Source organism: Orcinus orca, chromosome 1 (assembly GCF_937001465.1).
Source record: "Orcinus orca chromosome 1, mOrcOrc1.1, whole genome shotgun sequence".
NCBI classification, from domain to species: domain Eukaryota; kingdom Metazoa; phylum Chordata; class Mammalia; order Artiodactyla; family Delphinidae; genus Orcinus; species Orcinus orca.
In genome coordinates this window covers 91781894-91787454 of record NC_064559.1, presented here as the reverse complement: position 1 = coordinate 91787454, position 5561 = coordinate 91781894, and the positions used below count along the sequence as shown (strand labels likewise).

Genomic DNA, 5561 nt, shown 5'->3' with positions numbered 1-5561 from the left:
AGGCAAATCTCACCTTCCCATCTGGGCTCCCATACAATGAGCTCCTAATTCTGCTATCTTGTCTCTCCTGATATGAACGTTGCCCCCACCAAACACATCGCATCTTATTACATACATTATCGTATTTGTAATAAATATGCATTTATTAAGCACCCACTGTATTGAGTCACTCCGTGTGATGAGTATCACAAAAACGTAGATTGTTCCTTACACAGGGAAGTCTAACATCTAGTTGGAGGTTCAGAGCACAAGTGAGAAAAGCTAAGTGATGATACAAGAGTTAAATAAGATGAGGGTGCAAGAAGACGTTCAACGGATTGCTGACCACAAATCTGGCACCTCTGGGAGAACACACAGGACCACAGAGCGATGCCACAAGGTAGCACCACGTGAAGACAAACAGGCACTAGCAAGTCACGCTCGCTGAAGCTTTACACGCCCAAGACACTCCTCAAGGCACTAGATGAAGTCATTTATTCATCATCACCACCCTGAGTCAGACACAGTGATCGTCCCCATCTTACAGACTAAGCAACTGGGCACAGAGAGGCTAAGTGAGCGTAATCTCATCCTAGCCTGACGGTGATGTACCTGCCCTGAGTCCTGGGCAGTGCGCACCTGCCTGGTTTCCTGGAATGACTTTTTCTCTCTTCTCTACTTTTCAGGTCCAATTGTGGCCTCCCCTGGCCATCCTCCATTCCCATCCTCAGGACCTCTACACACATATGTATTTATACTCTCATCTTCATGGTCTAAGAACACTTTACGCATCTACTTTGGTCTATGTCACTGAATTTATAACTATCAGCTTATATCTGTCTCCCTCACTACACTGTGTCCCTAGAGGAACAATATTCCTTTTTCTTTTTTTTAATCCCCAGTACATAGCATAGTACCTAGCCATGTACAGTACAGTAGGCACTTAACTGTTTGTCAGACTGAATTAAAATGAATTGAATTGAACTAACATGGGATTTTGGTTTTGGGGCATAGAAGTCAGGGCTGATTGCTGATTCTCTCTAAGAACTGAGAAATGACCACGCTGCCCTTAGCTAATCCACCTTCCCAGAGCTGGACTCCAGGGGTGAGTATTTACTGCAGAAATCAGAAGTGGCAGCAGGACTGATGGATGGCCACCACCCTCATAAAGAGCTGTGGGACGCAGTCTCCAGCCACAGCCTCAGGGCTGCTAAGTCCCTTGAAACTTTATGGCATTGTTGCCATGGCGGTCACGGACGTAACGTGCCATGGAGGCAAAAAACTGAAATTCCCCTAGAGGTGAAACACTGGTGGGAACCCATTCACAGGCAAGAGTGCGTTACTTAGCCTCTCTGAGCCTCAGTTTCCCTATCTGTAACGTGGAGATGATAACCTGCCTCATAAGGTTGTTGGCAGGATTTAATACAATAGAGAGAGAGCACACTGGTTGAAGCATAGTAGGCCTTCAATAATTGATAGCAATTCTCATTTCCTTACCTGTTGTTAGGAGTTCTAGTATCCTTTCACCTTGCCAGAGTGAAGCGTCTTGGGTCTCAGTTCAGTTTTTAATTTAAACACACTAGACCAGGGTTTGTAGGAACTCGGGGGTTAAGGGTGGAAGGAACCCTATGGTTTCCAATCAGTAAGCCTCCGCATGGATCAAACACAGCCAGACTGACATCTGAAACTGCCACTGAAGAGCGACAGGACTCAAGTCCTCCCAATCTCAGTCCCAGGCTGGGCCTCTACCAGGCAAGTAATTTGCTTCTAGGTGCCCACAGTCACTTGTTTGACTTGGTTGGTTAATACACTAAGGGAAGTTATTCATTAGCAAGTGTGAATAACAGTCCCACCCCCCACCCCCCCAGCAACAAGCAGCAGTCTGGGCTCTGCTAGAGAGAGCCCAATGCAACCGCCCATTAGCATTTGTGAGCAATACCCCAGGAAAAAACGCCAAAGGATGTCACACTAAACCTGACGGGGGTGACAGCGGTCTCCTCACTTACAGGTGACTTCAGACCACATCGAAATACCTTCCTTCACATATACCCCTGCTAAGGCCCCTCCTCTGCACTCAGTATCACTCCCTGAGAATGCATTTTCTGATTCTCCTCGCCAAACTTCAACTCCCCGGTCACAGTCTATCTTGGAAAACCCTTTCTGCCTTTTCCTGCCCTTCAAGAGGTCTTTAATGTTAAGACAAATCCCTCTTTTTCTGATAACAAGAGCCTGCCGGCATTTTAAAATCAGACCCTTGCTGATGAAGAGCTCTTGAAACATAAAAAGATTCCAGCCAGACTGTGCTGCCCAAGAGGCAGCTGCCCTCCGCCCTCCCCCATGCAGTCTTTGGCAAAGCCTGGCCCCAGCATGCAGCCGTGGGTCCCAGGAAGAATCAGCACTTGTAACTTGATGGGTAACTTAAAGAGGATGAATGGCCAGTGGTCCCACAACCATATGCTCGAAGCCAGGGTGAACACAGGACTCAGAACTGGAGGGTATAACCACTCTCTCCTGACTTCGGCTGCTAAAATCACCTCGGACAATGTTATTCTACATTTGTCATGAAAAGCAAAAAGATTTTTAAAGTGTGACTGATGACAGGCTTCCTTGGTTGAAATAAATTCCTCAGCTCATAAGAGAGTGGTTGGAAAAAAGCATTTACTCATGATTGAAAACGGAGGATGATATTAGTAAGATATCGCATGTGAGCGCACTTTACAAAGGACGTGGGAACTCCATACACATCATTTGGTGCTGCGAGCGTTCCTGTTGGTAACTCCAACTGACAGCAGGAGAAACAGGGCACTGAGCAGTAGAGAGATATAGAAAGGTAGAGGTAAGGGCCTCCACTGAGCCCAAGATGTGGGAACTAAAATCTTTAATCGGCCAAATTCAAGGCATGCCACAACTGTGTTCATGATTCCTAGCAACGTATGGTGAGGGTACGAATGCGCTGCAAGTAGGGTGCAATCGTGCAACAGCTCTGGGACCTATATTCAACTGTTTGGAACAGGAATGGGGGGTGCCGGGGAAGGGACCTGCAGGGCTCATCGGTGAGAGCTGCAAGTCAAGTCGGGGTGGAGTGGCCAGTTTGCTGGGGCCGTTGGAATCCCAAATGCTGGGCAGGGCTGAGTGGCAAGACGGGGGCGACAGGAAGAGGTGGGGGTCAGAAAGGCTCTGTGGGTGGCACGTCCACTCGATGAAGTTGTCTTGGCATCTGCCCATCCCTCCACTCTCCGCCAGGGCTCAGAACCAGGAGTGCCAGCTTCGTTCGAGAGGGCATCTCTGCCGAATCTTCCGCTCAGGAAGGGGCATTCCAGGGCCGTGGCAGCGTCTGGGAGACTGTTCAGGGGCCGCAAACAGGGTAACCACACCTGGGATAACGTCACTCATTGGGTCTTCTTCATCTCACACTCCCTCTCACCGCGGGCAAGTGTATGTTCGGATCAGAGACGGATCTAACGTGGGTCGTCACTGCTCCACGCGAATCTTTCAAAGCACCCGGCTGCCAGGAACACCCAAGTCCTCCTTTGCTCCACCAGCCCTCTTTGGGCTTCAGATTCCTGGAATCTGCCTCCCTCCGTCCACTGTGGCCACAGGAAGGTCTCATCCTTCTGCTGCGTGCACCCTACCTCCACCCTCCACGACACCCCACAGCACCTAAAATGCTTCCTGCTAGAATGGCAGAGAAAGAATGGGATCTGTTGTTCTTCAGGGCAAGAATCCAGCTTCTTCTGATTGGCTGGGTGACATAAGTGAAGAAATAACTAGGATTCTTAGTCAGGGGTCTATGACTGGGCATCAGGAGGTCTATGAACCCCCCAGAAATTGTATGGTTTTGTGTGTAGGTGCTTAATGCGAATTTCTGGGAATAACTACCATACCCAATGTCAGTTACCATGCACGAGTTGCTATTCTAAAGGCTTAACCCATAGCAGCTAATTTAGCCCTTACATAGGAGATACAAATTGCTTTCATCCTCCATTTAGAGATGGGGAAACAGAAGTACCAAGAGGCTAAAAAACTTGCCAAAGTCACAGAACCAACCAGCGGTGGAGCCGGGATTCAAACCCAGGGGTCTAGCTGCAGAGCCCCCGCTCACGAAACCACCTTGCCTTACTGCCCCAGTTTACATCACATTCTCAGAGAGGTCCATAACCTCACCACGTTTAACTGTCTTGGAGGCATCTAGCTATCAACATCTAGCATGTGGCTGTGCCCTATTAGTTTTTGTACGCCGAGAATCTAGCACGGCGCCTGGAACCCAGGAGACACTCGGCAGCCACGCTATGAAAGAATGAAAAGCAACGATCATCCAGGCTCTCCTTCAGGAGGTTTCTCCTGCCTTTCAGAGCAACCTTTCTCACATCCCCTCACTTCTTCCCGGCACCTCCATCACGCCAAGCCCTTCATCAAACACAGGAATCTCCCTGCCACAGGTGTTCTCTCTCTGCCCGCTTGCTGCATCCTCTCTCTTGCTGTCCTCCCTCTTCACCCGCAGTCTCTCCAAACCTCGCTGGTTCCATATGCCCAGGGGCTAGCCCATACCACCCGATTCTGGACTACCTCCTGGTTTGACTGGCATTTGGGTGGGAGGTGGCAGGACCAGATGAAATTCAGTACACAGGCTCTTTGAAGAAGAGGCGGTCGCCACTGCAGCGGAGCCTCGGGCCACCCGCTCCTGTCCCTGCCTCACCGCTGTTCACCCCCACCGACGAACAAGTCAGTCAGGAAGCCGCGCCGCAGCCATGGCTTTTAAAGATACCAGAAAGACTTCCGTGGGGCCAGAGGTGGCGTGGTGATTCACCATATTAGAATCACCCTCACCGGCCGCAACGTGAAGTCTTTGGAGAAGGTATGTGTTGACCAGATCAGAGGCGCGAAGGAAAAGAATCCCAAAGTGAAAGGACCGGTTCGGATGCCTACCAAGACTCTGAGAATAACTACAAGGAAAACTCCTGGTGGTGAAGGTTCTAAGACTTGGGATCGTTTCCAGATGAGGATCCACAGGCGACTCACTGACCTGCACAGGCCTCCTGAGATTGTCAAGCAGGTCACTTCCATCAGTCTTGAGCCAGGAGTCGAGGTTGAAGTCACCATTTGCAGATGCTCAAATCAACATTTTTAATAAACTGATAATCAGTTGTTTTAAAAAAAAATTCAGTACACAGGCCCTCAGTGGGGAGCACAGCATTAAAAAGCCTTCACCCAGAGAAAACTCACCTGCAGGCCAAGAGGAAGGCATCAGAGCGTTAAAGGGGACCCAGTGCCAAGGGTCCTGAAGGTGAGGCATGAGTCTTTTTATCGGAGGCCCACAGGGAACCTCAGCCCTGAGAGCACCAGGCAGGAGGCAAAGGAGGCAGCCTCCTCTCTGTTTGTGAGGGCCTCTTCTGGAATTCAGGCTTGAGGAGCTCGGAAGTTAAATGTCCACCACCAGCTGGACATCCTGTGGGCATTCAGCACGTTTTCCTGTGTCAGTGAGTTCCAGGCCAGAACTAGTAGCCTTTCCACTGTGGGTCGCAAACTCACCAGACTTGTCCAGTCGTGGCTGAAATCGGTTCTTCCCTGACGGGAACTCCACG

General features: G+C 49.9%; 1 pseudogene; it reads left to right on the top strand.

Annotated features, from left to right (window-relative positions):
* Nucleotides 1-4727: 4727 nt before the first annotated feature.
* On the top strand, nt 4728-5107 carry LOC105748655 (40S ribosomal protein S20-like; annotated as a pseudogene).
* The last annotated feature ends 454 nt before the right edge of the window (nt 5108-5561 follow it).